At 43.9% G+C, this 18,806-nt stretch overlaps 1 pseudogene; it reads left to right on the forward strand.

The window, feature by feature from the left end:
• Positions 1 to 18,806, forward strand: part of LOC142312970 (uncharacterized) — a 187,202-nt pseudogene that overhangs the window by 70,477 nt on the left and 97,919 nt on the right.

Raw genomic sequence — 18,806 nt, forward strand, 5'->3', positions numbered from 1 at the left:
CAAAATTTTTACCACTAAAATGTTTTAACCACAGAATTCCAAGTTTCACAAGGGGAATAATGTGTTACACAATTTTTCCTAAACGTGGCAATACACCTTATGTAACTTTACAGTACGATTTGGCTGCACTATAGGACTCGGGAGAGAAGGAGCACCATTTGATTTTTGCCACATACATTTTACTACAATAGTTTGTGAACTCCATTTGCAGAGCCCCTAGGTGCCAGAACAGAAGAAATCACCTTAAAGGACTAAATTTTGGAAATTACACCCCTCTGAAAATTCATCTATTGGTGTAGTGACGATTTAGTTTCTGGAAAACACCCATGGTGTCAAATGCAGTGAATATTGCAGAATTAAAAATTGCAAAGAAGTCCTTGTTGAGCCCAGTACATTGTAGTGCCCATACATTGTGCCCAGCTCATGCTTCTGGAAACCTGCACCCCATGCATTTAGTCGGGCTCTCCTCATTACAACAGTGCCAAACATATGGATGCTACAGTAACTGTGATTTAGGCACATTGTGGGGCTCAGAACAGAGGGGGACATTTAGATTTGGAAGCGTAGATTTTGCTAGATTTCTTTGTTGAGGGGGGAAGTCATATAGTTTTTTGAGAGCCTTTGTGCTACCAGTAATGTGGAAGCCCCCTATATTTCCATTAATCGATGATGGACCTGAGTGGGGGCTTGTGTTTTTGTGTGTTGAATAGAATACTATTTGGTAGTAATTTTGGAACAGAACATTTTGGATCAGATCACATTTATTTTGTGGTCCATGCTGAGCACTTACATCGGGGTTTCCATTTAAATCTCTGAAATATGTGATTCAGATGACACCCGCCATGGATCCATTCGCTTATGAGGCAGCAGAGTTAAGCCTGCTTTACACCATACGATCCAGCATATGATATCGTATGCGATCGTAACCGCCCCCATCGTATGTGCGGCACGTTCAATTTGTTGAACGTGTCGCACATACGATTTTTTCCCGACACACGTACTTACCGGTCCATACGACCTTGATGTGGGCGGCGAACGTCCACTTCCTGGAGTGGGAGGGACGTTCGGCGTAACATCGACATCACTCGGCAGCCGGCCAATAGAAGCGGAGGGGCGGAGTTTAGCGTGACGTAAACATCCCGCCCACCTCCTTCCTTCCGCATTGCCAGCCGGGAGCCGCTGGACGCAGGTAAGATCTGTTCATCGTTTCCGGGGTGTCACACACTGCGATGTGTGCTACCCCGGGTACGATGAACAACCTGACGTTCAATATTTAGAAATTGAACGACGTGCGTGCGATGAACGTTTTACCGTTCAATCGCAATCGCACGTAGCTGTTACATGCTACAATGTACCTTACGATGCCGGATGTGCGTCACTTACAACGTGACCCCACTGACACATCATAAGATATAGTGTAGCGTATAAAGCGGCCTTTACTCCGGGCTCTGTTTTGCTTCTGTTCAGTGGTGTCAGTCTTTTCAAAGGTGGACAAAACTGTTGATGACTACACGTTTGTGCATGCATAAAAATATGGACATGGCTGGACCACAAGCCAGACGTGAAGTCAAAGTGATTCCCTCTGCCTCACTACAGGAATTTTCCTTTGGGAATTTTTTTGAATCACATTTTTCAGCGATTTAGGGTATGTGGGCACAATCCAATCACGCTGTGTCTTTTATGCAGCGTGTCTTCTCCTGTGGCAACGCAAGTGTTCTCCGCAGGAGACCACAGCTGCCCATGCCCACTATCAGTGTTTGAGGAGCTGTGGGACTTTTCCTGTTTCTCCACAGAGAACACTTGCATCTCCGCTGGGGATGGGCGGACCCAGACTGTAAAAGTCTGGATCTGCTTGGTTTCAAAGGTGCCTGGGTGACAGACCCTGGCCAGGGATTCTGGCTGTTTGATCCGGATTCGGCACTTGAGAAATTAAAAAAAGAAAAATAAAGAAAATAAGACTGAAGCAAGCGCTTCTTACTTACTGAGGCTCCGTCACTGCCGTATGCATCATTGCTCCTACATATGCACTGCTTTCCCTGCCCACCGTCCAGCCTGGTGTCTGTGATTGGTTGCAGTCAGATGTGCCCCCAGTCTGTGTGACAGCGTCTGCCTCACTTACAGTGGGCAGTCATGCTCTATGGCCGCACTCTGTGACTGAGATGTAGCAGAGCTGGAATCGCCGTGGGATCTCGTGTGGATTTCGTCAGACCTGCAGGGGTGTTTATGCCAGGAGGTGCACATTTGGTGCTTAAATGGTCTGCACCAGATTTCAGCACCAAATTTGCATCTCTTGTCAGAAAAAAAAATAGTTTTTGCATTTTTGGGCCAAGAAATGCAAATTTGGCGATGACATTTTTTACACCATATACCTGCACCTAATCTACACCTCATGGCAAAAAAATGGGGGTTTTTTACGCATTTTTTGCCCTGGTTTTGATGCAGTTTTCTGCCAAGTGTAAATATGATGCTGAAATGTCTCCACCAGATTTCAGCACCAAATTTGCACCTCCTGGAAGAAAAAACGGGCCAAGAGATGCAAATTGTTTGATGAAATTTTGACACTATATTCATGCACCCAATCTAAACCTTCTGGCAAAAAAAAACGCATCAAAACCACATGAGGTATGATGCGATAGTGATGCGGGTTTTTTTGCCAGGAGGTGTAGATTGGGTGCAGGAATGTGGTGTAACAAGTTTAGCACCAAATCTGCATCTCTTGGCAAAAAACGCTGTTTTTGTGCCAGGAGATGCAGGTGAGTTATCAGAATTTAATCAGGTCATCAGTGGTCCTCTGAGGCCAGGTTACCTGTGACTGCAACTAACCTGAGTGACATCGTCATCACTGATCAGTGATCGCTCCGACTCATTCATTCTCTGGAGCTCACAGCGAGCAGTTATGTTCCATGATTGCTCCCTGTGAGGTTCAGATGTAGCAGAGCTGAATCGCCGTGGAATCTCATGTGGATTACATCGGACCTGCAGGGGTTTGTTGAGGTTAATAAAGTGGTGAAAGAAGGTGCTTTTTTTGTATTTTATTCCAAATAAAGGATTTTTTCGGTTTTTGTTTTTATTTATTTTCACTTACAGATTAGTGATGGGTGTGTCATAGACACTACCAATACTAATCCAGGATTTATTGGCTGCTATGGGCTGCCATTAAATTCTTATTACCCCGATTGCCACCGCACCAGGGCAATTGGGAAGAGCTGGGTAAAGCCCCGGGATTGTCGCATCTAATGGATGCGACAATTCCGGGTGGCTGGAGGCTGATATTTTTAGGCTGGACCTCCCTAGCCTGAGAATACTAGCCCCAGATGTCGGGTTTTATCTTGGCTGAGAATGAAAATAGGGGGGGACTGCACACCAGTTTTTTTTATTAATGAATTAATTTATTTATTTAAACAATATATTAAAAAAAAAAAAAGCTGCATACGGTTCTTCTTAGGCCAGAGACACACTTGCGAGGAACTCTCATGAGTCTCGCATTGCATCACCCAGCATGGCCGCACACTCTTCTGACAGGAGCGGGTCGGCTGCATGTATTTCTATGTAGCTGAGACGCTCGTGTCTCAGAGTGTACAGCCGTGCCAGGTGATGCGATGCGAGACTCGTGAGAGTCCCTCGCAAGTGTGACTCCAGCATTATTTTGATACACAGCCAAGATAAAGCCCGACAGCTGGGGCTGCAGCCTGTAGTCGTGGGCTTTATCTGTACTGGCATAATGTGGGAGGACCCTACCCCAATTGTTTTATTTTTTCATTTATTTTTATACCACGATACTGACCCGCAGACATTTGCACTGCTTTCCCCACCCACCATTCGTCCTGGGACCTGTGATTTGTTGCAGTCAGCTAACATGCTGACACTCTGGGTGGGTTGCATCTGACTGCAACCAATTACACGCATTGGTAGGCAAGGAATGCAGCGAATATTCAATTAAGGTTAACTGTTGACTCTGGAAGGGAATGTGTGACCTGGTAGCAGCTTGCCGCCATGACAGATCTTCAGTGAGTACACCACGTGCACTCTTACCACCCTATCACTTCTACCAACATTTTGAATTTCCGGATTTGGATTTTTTTAAAATTTATCAGGGACCTGCTGGTCCTGGTTATCTACGAGTTTTCCCATCTCTAGTTTTTGCAAGCATAAATTGACATGTTGCAGATAGGGAAGTTGCTCCGCATGTTAGTTTACGCTGCAGAGAAAAGAAACACTGAGGGCATGCAATTTCTCTAAATCCTATTCACTGTATTTGTACTGTATAATGCAGTGTTTTGGATGCAGCAAAAACACACTGTGTCCAAAACGCTGCTCTTTCTGATTGTGGGCACATACCCTTACCTGTAATGCCCAGTGTAAGTGCTCAGCGTAGAGCATAGGATAAATATGAGCCGCGCTGTACTGTGAGCTTTTAGAAGCAGTGAGAGCTAAGTCCTGGCTCTAACCTCGTACATAAGGATAAGGCTGCACATCAAAGTTAGATAATAGTATAATGCTATAAGCATACCGAAAAACATTGAAGCATCCAGTGAAAAATGCCATTTGCTAACTTGAAAGTGTGAATAATGAAATGCATACCTGCCATGAATATTAGGAAAAAGGAGATATTTAGCAATCGCATTGATCAATGTAACTGAGCCCCAAAACCTTGTCAAGGTATATCTCTATATTGGGGTCCCTAGCTCTATGAGCCTAACTAGCTAACTGGCTCTAACCTCAGCCGGAGACCCAGCAGCGATCTTGGGGGCACAGCTCCGGAGGCCCTGCCATCACCATGGCATACCTATAAGTCACTGGTCGGGAACAGACCGACTTGTATGACGTATAGGTACATTAAGGGTCATGAAGTGGTTACAGGCAGTCTTCCATTTGTCACTTGACCATACACAGATAAGGTAGTATCACCATAGAGGTCGAGCTTGGAGAAGAGCTTGGAACCTCAGAGACGGTCGAACAATTCTGGTATAAGTGGATACATATTCTTGATCGTTATTTGGTTGAGACCTCTGCCTGTGGCCCGGTATAGCTTATATTCATCCTTTTTAGGTGACTAACAGGTTAGCCTTGGACAAAGGTTTTTTATCCACTGACAACACTGCTATGGGAGCTTTAAGTGGTTGGATGGGAATCTGCTACCCTGTTGTATGAAACTCCGAGCGGAACCGGAGTCCAGATAGGCCGACTCAATGGATCAGGTGCTGCCAAAAGAGATGGACATGGATATGCATAAGGACAGAGAGAATGTGCTTAAACCTAGGATAGCCTCTCCTAAGGACAATATACTTGGATCAGGTGAGTAAGATCTCCACAGTAAAAGCCTCCCTCTGTGGTGCGACGGTCCACCAGACGAGGCTTTGCCAGATTCACACGATCTACCTCCATGCACTCAGGGGGAACCGCGGCTCACAGCATTATAAGTCTCTGGAAGGTAGGAGCCAGGCGTAACAATTTTCTCTCATGGTTCACCTCTGTGGCGCGTTCTTGGGACCTGAGATTCATGAGGATAGCCAGAGATATCAGGTCATCAAGGATTGAAAGCACATCACAGCCAGCCAGGTCATCCTTGATTTTTCTGGACAGACCCAGACAGCAGCGCCTAATTATTCCAGCCTAGATTGGAGAACAAGGTGTGGAAATGGATGGCATAGTGGTCTATGGTGAAAATTCCTAGGCAAAGTCTAAAGAGCGAAGTTGCTGCAGAAACTCAACCCAGTTTATTGAATACCTTGTGTAACACCCCTCAGAAGGCTTGCGGGTCCAAGACAACAAGATCACTTCTCTCCCATCATGGATTGATCTAAGTAAGAGACTCACATAGTTACATAGGTTGAAAAAAGACCTAGGTCCATCTAGTTCAACCTTCCACATGACATCATAAAATCCACTTTGACCCTGTCCGAAATTAACTCATAAGGCAAAAGTTCAAAGTGCATGGAGCACTGATTTATCAATCACTGCATTGCTTCTGGTTGCCATCAAATCGCAGAGGAACAGACAGATGAGGACCAAAGCTTGGAGCTGGATATGCTGCTAGGGTGGCAACTATATCCAGGAAAAGATCGGGTGGAGATGTTGGTATCAAGGCTTGCAAGCGGGTGGCTACTGACTGCAAGTAGGTCAACATCCGGTCTTGTTATTCCCATTGACAAATGACCTTTTGCTGCATACCGGCAAGCTCAGGAGTTCTGGAGCGAGCGGGATCCATGATCTGGGCAAACTTATACTCGCGAGTGGGAGTGGGTCCACTGGGATTCAGCACTGGCTCAACCAGGCGGAGCAAAATTAAGTGACTACCTTGACTTCTCTAGAGCTTCTGATGGTGAAGATAGGCTAGTACCGAAAGGTAGCCGCCAAGTGCTACTCCAGGGAGTCCCTTTACTGTGACCGCTGACCCCAGGAGATGGGGATTGGATACTGACAGTCACTGATGTGTTCGGGTGCAGACCGAATGGCTGGTGTAAGAAGTTGCAGCGGATACAGCTGATGCAGCAAGTATGATAAGCACAGCTGGTATAGATAAATGCAGCAGGTACAGTAAGCACAGCAGATACTAGAATATAAACGTGTTAGCACACATCATAAGACTCAGCAAATGGAACGGGACCTGACAATTAGCAACACGTCTCTAAGGATAGTCCACGTTGCCCAGGCAGAGGCCTTAAATTCCTAGTGCCTCTCACCCATAGGTTGAGAAGCACTTCTGGATTAGGGCACGCTGACCCTTTAAAATTAGGTGCACGTGCGCCCAAAAGCCATTCCCAGGAGACATCAGTGGTGTGTGCATGTCTTGGGATGGCGTCAGGAACCTTGGACAGTGAAGCCATATGAGGAGGTTGCCATAAATACCTATTGCCTCTCAACCATAGGTTGTGAGGAACTTTCGGGTTAGGTACATGATGGCCTTTTAAGAATATATGACCGTGAGCTAAGCGCACTCCCAGGAGACCTGCATCAGGAAAAGGGTGCAGGACAGTGCGGGGATGCCTGTAACAGCGTTACAAGCTATTAAATTATATCTTTACTTTTGTATACATTATTAAAAATATTTTTTATTCTTGACAGATAACAGTACCAAGACATCAGAGACACAACTGACGACATCTTCAGTTCTGAAATCAGATGACCTTGATATCACACAAGATATAGATGAAGTGAATGCCACTTTTCCAGATTTACCATCATCCCTTCACAGCAAAGATCTATCATCTGATTCTTTTAAACAAGTCTTACCTTCTGAATCATCACAGACTATTAAGAAAAATAAATGTCACAAAAGAGCAATTCAAAATCGAAGTGCCCTTACAATAATGAAGACATTTTCAACTTCTGAATATCGAAAAATCCACACAAAATCTCACACAAAAGAGCAAAAGGTTTTTTCAGAGTCTGTTATTTACCAGAGAACTCAATCAGGGGAGCAATATTTTTCATGTTCAAAATGTGGATGTTTTAACCAAAAATCACATCTTACTAAACATCAGAGAACTCACACGGGGAAGAAGCCATATTCCTGTTCAGAATGTGGAAAATGTTTTAACGATAAATCATATCTTGTTAGACACCAAAGAACTCACACAGGGGAGAAGCCGTTTTCATGTTCAGAATGTGGAAAATGTTTTGCAGATAAATCAAGACTTTCTAAACACAAAACTATTCACACAGGGGAGAAACGCTTTTCATGTTCAGAATGTGGGAACTATTTTGTAGATCAATCAAGTCTTGTTACACATGAGAGAACTCACACAGGAGAGAAGCCTTTTTCATGTTCAGAATGTGGGAAATGTTTTAACGATAAATAATATCTTGTTAGACACCAAAGAACTCACACAGGGGAGAAACCTTTTCCATGTTCAGAATGTGGGAAATGTTTTAACCGAAAATCAAATCTTCTTACACACCAGACAACTCACACAGGGGAGAAGCCTTTTTCATGTTCAGAATGTGGGAAATGTTTTGCAGCTCAATCAGGTCTTTCTACACACAAAAGAATTCACACAGGGGAGAAACCATTTTCATGTTCAGAATGTGGAAAATGTTTTGCAGGTAAATCAACTCTTGCTACACACAAAATAATTCACACAGGGGAGAAACCTTTTTCATGTTCAGAATGTGGTAAATGTTTTGCAGGTAAATCAACTCTTGCTACACACAAAAGAATTCACACAGGGGAGAAACCCTCTTCATGTTCAGAATGTGGGAAATGTTTTGGAGGTAAATCAACTCTTGCTACACACAAAAGAATTCACACAGGGGAGAAACCCTTTTCATGTTCAGAATGTGGGAAATGTTTTGCAGGTAAATCATCTCTGGTTATACATCAGAGAACTCACACAGGAGAGAAGCCTTTTCCATGTTCAGAATGTGGGAAACGTTTTGCAACTCATTCATTTCTTGCTATACACATAAGAAGTCACACAGGGGAAAAACCCTTTTCATGTTCAGAATGCGGAAAATATTTTGCAGGTACCGTAAATCAAGTCTTGTTATACATCAGAGAACTCACACAGGAGTGAAACCATTTTCATGTTTAGAATGTGGGAAATGTTTTGCAAAAAGATCAAGTCTTGCTAAACACAAAATATTTCACACGGGGGAGAAACCCTTTTCATGTTCAGAATGTGGGAAATGTTTTGCAGCTCAATCAGGTCTTGCTAGACACAAAAGAATTCACACAGGGGAGAAACCCTTGTCATGTTCAGAATGTGGGAAATGTTTTGCAGCTCAATCAGGTCTTTCAACACACAAAAGAATTCACACAGGGGAGAAACCCTTTTGATGTTCAGAATGTGGGAAATGTTTTACAAGTAAATCAAGTCTTATTACACATCAAAGAATTCACACAGGGGAGAAACCCTTTTCATGTTCAGAATGTGGGAAATGTTTTGTAACTCAATCATGTCTTGCTAGACACAAAAAAATTCACACAGGGGAGAAACCCTTTTCATGATCAGAATGAGGGAAATATTTTACATACAAATAGCATCATTTTAAACAAGACTCACAAGGGTAGAAGCCATTATCATACCTAAAAGGTGAGAAATGTTTTACTTGAAAATTATCATTAGTTGACCATTAAGAAAAGTTCACATAGGAAGAAATCATATATTTTACAAACTTAAAAAGGCAACACAAAAGAGACAGTCAAAGTAAAGGCAAGTAAGTAAACAAGAAATGTAAAGCACATTAGAAGTTACATTAGAATTATAATTATAATATATGCAGTTACTAATAGACATCTGTTTTCTAAAAATCAAATAAAAAACAATATTCTATGTGCATTTATCATTTCACATTGTTTTATATTCACTATATGGACATGAGTATTGCACCCTCCCCCAAAAATACCCAACATTCCTCCTCCCTCCTCTTCCTAACTCCCAATCTCAGCGATCTGCCATTCATTACAGTCACTTTCAGCGCACAATCTCCATGTCTGAACAATGTCTGTAACTTCTCTATACTACAATAATAAACATGTTCATATTACAAATTACTATTTCCATCTACGATCCATTCCTTCTTTATGGGAACATCTGCTGTGATCGAGTTTATAAAATCACTTTCCATTAAGTTTAGTAGTTTTTTCATCATCATTGGGAACTGACTCCCTTTACTGTTCCCCAATACAAATATTATAGGTTCTATGGGGACTTTGATTGTAAATATTTACTAAATTGTCCCAATAACCTGACACCCAAAACATTTTTCCAATAAAGTCTGAGTATCTAAACTAATGTTCTTCATTTCTTCTTCCTCCATTTCCTTTTTGCTGGAGCAGAGGTCGCCCAACCTGTTCCCTCATTATGGCATTAAATATCCTAGATCAGAGGTCATAAACACGTGGCCCGTGGGCCGCATGGGGCCCCTGAGGCTGCATTTTGTGGCCCGAGTGCCCGCAGACTCCGTGATGATTGCGTTACTATGCTGGGGGCCGGCGCCGCCAGGGCTTAACTGCAGTTGATGCATTTCTGGCACAGCACGCGCTAGGAGCTCTCTGCACCAGGGGCTGAACAATCGCGGTGTAGGGGTCACCACTGCAACCAGCCAGGGGGCCCGAGAAACTCAGCACTTGTTTCAGCTTACTATGCGCCCAAGTGCGCAGATCCAGCTGAAATAGTTTGCAGCAGTGACCGTGTGAGGTAACACATGTCCTGGCTATTTAAGCAATTGCTTATTCCCTCCTCTCCACGCCCATAATCCCGCCCAACTCTTTCCACTGAAGCTGGTGCTGAGAGGTGGGCAGGATTTTGGTCACAGTGATCACCCGGTCGCTGTCTTTGAGCATCTGCTGGCGATGGATTCCGCACTGGGCCCCTGACAGTCTCTCCTCCAGCAGACAGCGCATATGCTGCATGTTCCATCCATCAGAAGAAGGGAGAAATGCTGAGAGCACAACCATCCCCGCACTCACTGCTCTGGAGTTTCACAGGAGTAAGCCACGCCCACCGGGAGTAAGCCCCACCCACTGGCAGGAAGATGCTGTGAAGTATATCGCCTGTGTAGGGAGTGCTGCAGAAATATGAGAGACTTCTGCGGAGTTTGTATCCCTTGTTTGTAGCAGGAGGCTCCAAAGGAACACAATTCGACCTGAAGTGAGTACTGGAGCTCCTTGAATGATTCTAGCCCCACTGCCCTCATACCATACCCTCGTACCTGAGGTATGGTATGAGGGTAAGGAACCCCGACCTATAGGTTTCGTAATCCTTCTTCCGTAATCCTTGTATCCTTCTTCCGTAATCCTTGACCCCCGGAAGAAGGATTACGAAACCTATAGGTCGGGGTTCCTTACCCTCATACCATACCTCAGGTGCGATATTGCATTGTGTTTTGATACCCTGTGCCATTAGCTATACTTGTACTTGCATAGTTTTCTGTTGGGATTATATTACAATGTTGGCACAGGATATCTTCAGCAGTCAGTGATTTTTTGCAGTTATACTGATTGATCACATGGCTGCCTCTGTGTTTTGCACGTACGACTCTGCCCTCTGAGTGGTACCTCCACTGTTTTATCTGATAGCCTTGGTGTTCAGGCTCAGGGTTCCCATAGGCTGACTAAACGTCACACACGTATTTACCTTGCATGATGCGGTGGGCACATCGTAGTTGGTCAGCACAGTGTGGGTTGATGCCCTGCGCCATTAGTTATACTTGCATTTGCAAGATTTTTTGATGGAATTATATTACAATTTTAGCACAGGGTTTCTGCAGCAGTTTGTTTGCATCAATGCTGATTGATCATTTTTTACCATCCATCATTTTGGCCTCTTTTGGCTCTCTGACTGCTTCAAATATGTAATATGTGCCATGTTGGTATGTGGGTACCATTTGGTGGTTATCATCACCTGTCTCTACAAGTTTTAATCAAAATAACCTTTGTCTTTTGTATTCTCTATTTAATAAAATTTGTATCTATTTTCAACTACAAAGTCTTTGTACAGATTTCTTCCTTTGTTGTTCCATTCGTATTCTGTATATGGCTTTTTCCATATGCTAATTATGGCACGAGACTTCTCGTGTATATTGGTATTGTTTGTTTATTTGTGTAAACGTGTACGTGTGGCATTTTTAAAATTCAGATACTAATAAAACAGAATTAATACTAAAAGGGCCAAAAAATACCTCTTAAAATACCAAAACGCGTGTACCATTAAAAAAAAAAAAAAAAAAACTACCATTTTTAGATGCAACATGAATAAATCTTTAATGTTATTTATAGCACAATATAATGTACAAAAAAAAAAGATGGATAGGGCTATATACCAGGATGGGGGACAAAGATACAAGCATGGGATGGGAAAGCTGGGTGCTGAGGGAAATAGGCTCTTTCCCTCAGCCCCAGCTTTCCCATGCTCTGCTATACATTTTTCCCTCAGCACCTAGCTTTCCCATGCTCTGATATCCCTCAGAACCCAGATTTCATATATTCAGATATCTATCTTGTCCTCAGCGTCCAGCTGATGCTGAGTGCTGGTTCACCCACCCATGCTCTGCTATACATCTTTCCCTCTCCACCCAGCTTTCCCATGCTCTGATATCAAGGGCAAGCTGGGTGCTGAGGGAAAGTTATATAGCAGAGCATTGAAAATCAGGGTGCTGAGGACAAAATAGATATCAGAACATGAAAAGCTGGGTACTGAAGGGAAAAAGGGATATCTGAGCATGGGAAAGTTGGGTGCTGAGGGAAAGAGCCAAGTGTCAGTATAATCATCCTGTACCCCAAGGGGGGACCCCGGTTCTAATTTTGAATCGGGTCCCATCGAACTCTAGTTACGCCACTGCTCTACACTATACCAATGTCAAGCAGGTAACATCGCTGTAAGAAGTCACCTGCTTGCCTATAAATGGTAGAGAGCAGAGAGCTCCTAAGTGCGTGCTGAGCCGCAAATTAATCAACTGTAGTAAAGCCCTGCCGGCGCCGGAACCCCTACATAGTAACGCGATCGTCACGGGGTCTACGGGTCTGCAGGCCACAACAAGCAGTTAATGGAAAACAGAGGGAAAGGTGGGAAGAATCTTTTTTTTTGTGTATGTCAAGAACGGCATAATAGGGAACTAGGTTGAGGACTGGAGACATTATTACTTGGGCACAATGCTACAAGAATGGGCATAATGCTACCAGGATGGGCACAATACTACAAGGATGGGCACAATGCTACTGGGCACAAGGATGTGTACATTACTACTGGGCACAAGAAAGAAATAAAAAATGTTTTTACCATTAAAAATGCTTTTTTACATATGAACGTAACAAAAAAGTGCAGGTTTGTTTTAATAAACAAGCAAAAAATGTTCACAAAAAGTGATCCAAAGGTGTGTAGAAGAAAATACATGGAATCACTAAAATGTCACTTGGCCCTGCAAAGAATGCGGCCCCCCAAATAATTGTTTTTCTATGTGTGGCCCATACACCCAGCCGAGTTTGAGGCCCCTGTCCTAGATACAATACTCTTATTACTGCAATTTCTAACTAACAAAGATTTAACTGTTCGCTAATTTTTCTAAAAATCTATCTATTTCTCCTTTGTAAGGCCTGAGATAGCAATTTAAGCCTATACTCTCGGGGTTTTTTTGTTTTTTTTTTAACCGCTGACAAATGGGGGAAAATTGTTACAGTGCCTTGTGAAAGTATTCGGCCCCCTTAAATTTTTGCAGCCTTTTCCCATATTTCAGGCTTCAAACATAAAGATAAAAATTTTAATGTTTTGAATGTTATGAATCAACAAGTGGGACACAATTGTGAAGTTGATTTATTGCTTATTTTAAACTTTTGTAAAAAAGAATAAACTGAAACATGGGGCGTGCAATATTATTCGGCCCTTTACTTTCAGTGCAGCAAACTCACTCCAGAAGTTAATTGAGGATCTCTGAATGATCCATGTTGTCCTAAATGATTGATGATCATAAATATAATCCACCTGTGTATAATCAAGTCTCCTTATAAATGCACCTGCTCTGTGATAGTCTCAGTGTTCTGTTTAAGGCACAGAGAGCATCATGAAGACCAAGGAACACAACAGGCAGGTCCGTGATACTGTTGTGGAGAACTTTAAAGCCGGAATTGGTTACAAAAAGATTTCCACAACTTTGAACATCCCAAGAAGCACTGTGCAAATGTGACTCCCTGGACACCCCAGGGGTCACAGGTCACAACACCACCTACACCCCCACTACACTAGGCAGGTACCACCAGTCACACAAAGCCCTGATTGCCTCCCTCAGTGTTAGACAGGCACACCAGGTTGGCGGAGTCAGGCGGAAAGACACGCCCACGGAGGAGTCTGCTGGCCTGAGGCAGGAAAACAGCAGCAGTTCAGTTAGTTGGTAGTGGAGGAGTGCAGTACAGCTCTGTGTTGGGCCTGGGTCGGAGCCCAGGGCCCTTGAAACAGGCAGGCAGACGGCAGGGGGCGCCTGCAGGAGACCGGGAACACGACCGGTGGAACCGTAGGGACCGGGACAGGGTTGGAGCCAGCCGGACCCGAACCGGGGAGCCAACAGTCTACCGGAGCACCAGGAAGGGTACTCAGACCCAGACTAGGCCGTAGGCCACCTTTAGTCAAATTTACTGATTGAGGATCTGGACCTCCTGGGGTTCTTTCCCACCAAAGTCCCGATTGAAGGCAACAGCCCAACGTTATTGGATAGTAGCCACCGCCAGAGGCCAGAGATCCAAGGGCCAGCGCCTGCGGGCAAAGGAGCTCCTTCGGCAAACCCGCTGGGAAGCGGACCACCTGTGCTTAGGCACCGTGGTCCACTTACGTTTAGGTGCAGGTGAAAGGGGGACTCTGCCAACCCGCCAAGTGAAGTGCAGCCGGCTGCGGGCCACCCGTCTTCCACCACGTCTGGTTTACCATTGACTCTGTGTGCATCAATTGTGAGTACTACACTGCAACCCTGCACGTCACGAGCAATCACCTGAAAAATCCCGCGCCCCCAGCGTGCAGCGCCAGCCTCCCCCTTCTACTGAGTGAAGTGACCCCGGGTCCGTGGAAGGCTCGAGCCACCACCCACAGAACGAGCACGGATCCGAGCGGCTCGATGGTCGCAGCCGAGGCCGTGGGGCGGTACACAAGCGATCATAATGAAATTGAAGGAGTGTCATCCCACTTCAAATGTACCACGACCCGGCCGTCCATCCAAACTTTCATCTCAAACAAGGAGAATACTGATCAGAGATGCAGCCAAGAGGCCCATGATCACTCTGGAAGAACTGCAGAGATCTACAGCTGAAGTAGGAGAGTCTGTCCATAGGACAACAATCAGTCGTACACTGCACAAATCTGGCCTTTATGGAAGAGTAGCAAGGAGAAAGCCATTTCTCAAAGATATCCATAAAAAGTGTTGTTTAGAGACTTCCGGTTCCGGCGCGTGCATGGTCAGCAGAAGGTAAACAGAGATCTGCATTCAGCCCCTGGTCCCTGTGTCTCCCGCGCTGAAAAACCAACAAATATATTCCTCATTTGCAGGTGAGACCCTCTGGTGACCTCTCCAGCTGTTATGGAGAGATTTATACAGAAGCGTGGGACCAAGGTCACACAAACCCCCAGAGCCTAGAGAAGCCTCAGGCATAAGATGGCGGAGATAGCACAGCAGGATTAAAAGGCAGAGATAAGGCTCCTGCAGCTTCAAAGTCTCCCAGCAAACAAAGAGTTGAGGACAACCAGTGTAAGGGTACTGTCACACTTTAGCGATGCTCCAGCGATCCCACCAGTGATCTGACCTGGTCAGGATCGCTGCTGCGTCGCTAGATGGTAGCTGGTGAGCTGTCAATCAGGCAGATCTCACCAACGACCAGTCCCCAGCCAGCAGCGATGCGTGGAAGCGATGCTGCGCTTGGTAACTAAGGTAAATATCGGGTAACCAAGCGCTTGTTACCCGATATTTACCTTGGTTACCAGCGCACACCGCTTAGCGCTGGCTCCCTGCACTCCTAGCCAGAGTACACATCGGGTTAATTACCCGATGTGTACTCCGGCTACGTGTGCAGGGAGCAGGGAGCCGGCACTGGCAGCGTGAGAGCGGCGGACGCTAGTAACTAAGGTAAATATCGGGTAACCAAAGAAAGGGCTTCCCTTGGTTACCCGATATTTACCTTGGTTACAGCTTACCGCAGGCTGCCAGACGCCGGCTCCCTGCTCCTTGCACGTTCAGATTGTTGCTCTCTCGCTGTCACACACAGCGATGTGTGCTTCACAGCGGGAGAGCAACAACTAAAAAATGAACCAGCACTGTGTGTAACGAGCAGCGATCTCACAGCAGGGGCCAGATCGCTGCTTAGTGTCACACAGCGAAATCGCTAATGAGGTCACTGGTGCGTCACAAAAACCGTGACTCGCTAGCGATCTCGCTATGTGAGAAGTACCCCTTATGTGATTGAGTGCCAAATGCACTACAAATCACTAGCAGAAGAGGTTGCAAGTAAATTGGCCCCAGAATTAAAGAAATCGCTGGAGCAGACAGTGGCTGAAGCCCTCCAGAAAATGCAGGCATCCATCTCACAATAGGCTGCAAGGCTGGACACTGCAGAAACTAGAATCAATGCTACAGAAAATGAGGTGGACCACCTGAAATCAGAACTTGCAAAAGTTACAAAAGTAAGTCAACAACTACTGGAGAAATTAGAGAACTTAGAAAACAGGTCCAGGAGAAAGAATCTGAGGATTATAGGTCTCCCAGAGTCCATTACCCCGGCACAACTAATGGGGATCTTTGGAGAGTATTTGACAGCAGCCCTGGGACTGAAAACCCCATTAAATATTGAAAGGGCACACATAGTCGGTCCACCAGCTCAACAGCAGAATGAGGCCCCTTGAAGACCTAGACCTGCTATTGCATGTTTTTTGGTCTTTGCTGACAAGGTCAAGGTGCTACAGAAATACAGGAAAGCAACGGCTTCAATTTTTGTAAGAGGACATAAAATCCTACTAGCTGACACTAGAGGAAAGCTCTAAGGAAACTACGGTATATAGATTACCATTTAATCTTTCAAAACACATGCCTCTCTGGGAAGACATCAATTTTGAACAGGGACAAAAAAACAAGCTTTTTGGAGAATGGAAACAAAAGGGAATTAAAAAATTAGGAAATTTACTAAATCTAGAAGAGGGAAGGGCCTTCAACTGGCAAGAAATGTTGGAACTATACTCGCTATCTAACAAACAACACTTTCAGTACAGACAACTGGTGAGCCATTACTCATCCATAATGAAATGCTGGGGGACACTGGAAATTAGAAGCGGATTTGATATCTTGTTGGGTGGAAGAAAGGACCAGATTCATCGGCGACACTTTATGCCCAACTACGGAGTCAATATGATCAAGGTAAAGACAACGAAGTGGGGGGAAACTGGAACAATAAATTTTAAGTTGAGGGTCTACAAGAAAAAAATACTCAAGGGATGGTTAACTGTGAGAAAAGTGGTGCTTAACGAACAATGGCGAGAGATGAAATTCAAACTAATGCACAACGCTATATACGCCTTTGACCTTCCGTACACAAACTTCCCAGCACACTATCTAAGTAGCTGACCCAAATGCCACCTCCACAAAGCAAACCTGATACATTGCCTATGAGAATGCCAGGTAATAGCAAAACTTTGGAAGGATACAATCAAAATCCCAAAAGATCTGATTCTCTGTTTATTCCATGCCACAAGTCGAGAGGCGAGAGAGAGGGAAGAGCAGTTATTCATTCCAAAAGTAGTACACGCTTTAATACTATCGGTTAAAAAATGTATTTTGTGACACTGGCTTACAAAGCAAGCACCAGATATTTCAGAAGTGTTAGATACGATGAAATTGTTGATACTGATGGATCAATTAGAAGTAGAAGATAGTAAAGAGAAACGCACGTCTAGTTTTTTAAAAAATGGAAAACATTTATAGAAAAAAACTACTCTCAAAGAGAGATTTCTACTTTAATGCAACGTTTAAAGATACAGGCTGGTATAGCTGGGGAGAGCTAGATGGCTCGTTGGGGAGATTGAGAATAGAGAGGTAAAACAAGGAACCCTTATGTTATGGTTATTTCTATGTTAATTTATTAATGTTTTTGATGTACAACTTGAAAATGTCAACATGTTTAGTGCTGCGACAGAAAAAAAGATTTAAAATGGATGAGAATTGTTAAAAAGCTAACTGAAAATGTTTTAATTTCTGTAACTTTTGTTGACAACGCATCAAATTAAATATGTTTAAAAAAAGGTGTTGTTTAAAGTTTGCCACAAGCCACCTAGGAGACACACCAAACATGTGGAAGAAGGTGCTCTGGTCAGATGAAATTAAAATCGAACTTTTTGGGCACAATGAGAAACAAGTGCTGTTTTAAACAGACAAACAGTTCTGCTTTTTTAAATGTGTGAGGCTGCATGGCACCCATTAAATAAAATATTTTAAAGTAGGACTGCCCCATAGAAATTTGCCGTGACGTGGCGGGGTAGCTCAAAAGATTGCAATTTTTTGCCAAAAATCTCTAGCGTTATTAAAAAGTACAGTTTAGAAATTGTGCTGGTTATCTTGTTTCTGATTTTTTTCGGCACAATGCCAAACGGTAGGTTTGGCGTAAAAGCAACACAGATCATCACCCTAAACACACCATCCCCACTGTCAAACATGGTGGTGGCAGCATCATGGTTTGTTCCTGCTTTTCTTCAGCAGGGACAGGGAAGATTGTTAAAATTGATGGGAAGATGGATGGAGCCAAATACAGGACCATTCTTGAAGAAAATCTGTTGGAGTCTGCAAAAGACCTGAGACTAGTACGGAGATTTGTCTTTCAACAAGACAATGATCCCAAACATAAAGCAAAATCTACAATGGAATTGTTCACAAATAAACGTATCCAGGTGTTAGAATGGCCAAGTCAAAGTCCAGACCTGAATCCAATCGAGAATCTGTGAAAAAACTGAAAACTGCTGTTCACAAACACTCTCCATCTAACCTCACTCAGCTCCAGCTGTTTGCAAAGGAAGAATGGGCAAGAATTTCAGTCTCTCGATGTGCAAAACTGATAGACACATACCCCAAGCGACTTGTGCTGTAATCGCAGCAAAAGGTGTCTCTACAAAGTATTAACTTAAAGGGGACGAATAATATTGCACACCTCAATTTTCAGTTTATTATTATTTATAAACGTTTAAAATAAGCAATACATTTCGTTCAACTTCACAATTGTGTCCCACTAGTTGTTGATTCTTCACCATAACATTAAATTTTTTATCTTTATGTTTGAAGCCTGAAATGTGGGAAAAGGTTGAAAATTCAAGGAGGCCGAATACTTTCTCAAGGCACTGTATCTGGCCTAT

This window comes from Anomaloglossus baeobatrachus, chromosome 5, assembly GCF_048569485.1.
Source record: "Anomaloglossus baeobatrachus isolate aAnoBae1 chromosome 5, aAnoBae1.hap1, whole genome shotgun sequence".
NCBI classification, from domain to species: domain Eukaryota; kingdom Metazoa; phylum Chordata; class Amphibia; order Anura; family Aromobatidae; genus Anomaloglossus; species Anomaloglossus baeobatrachus.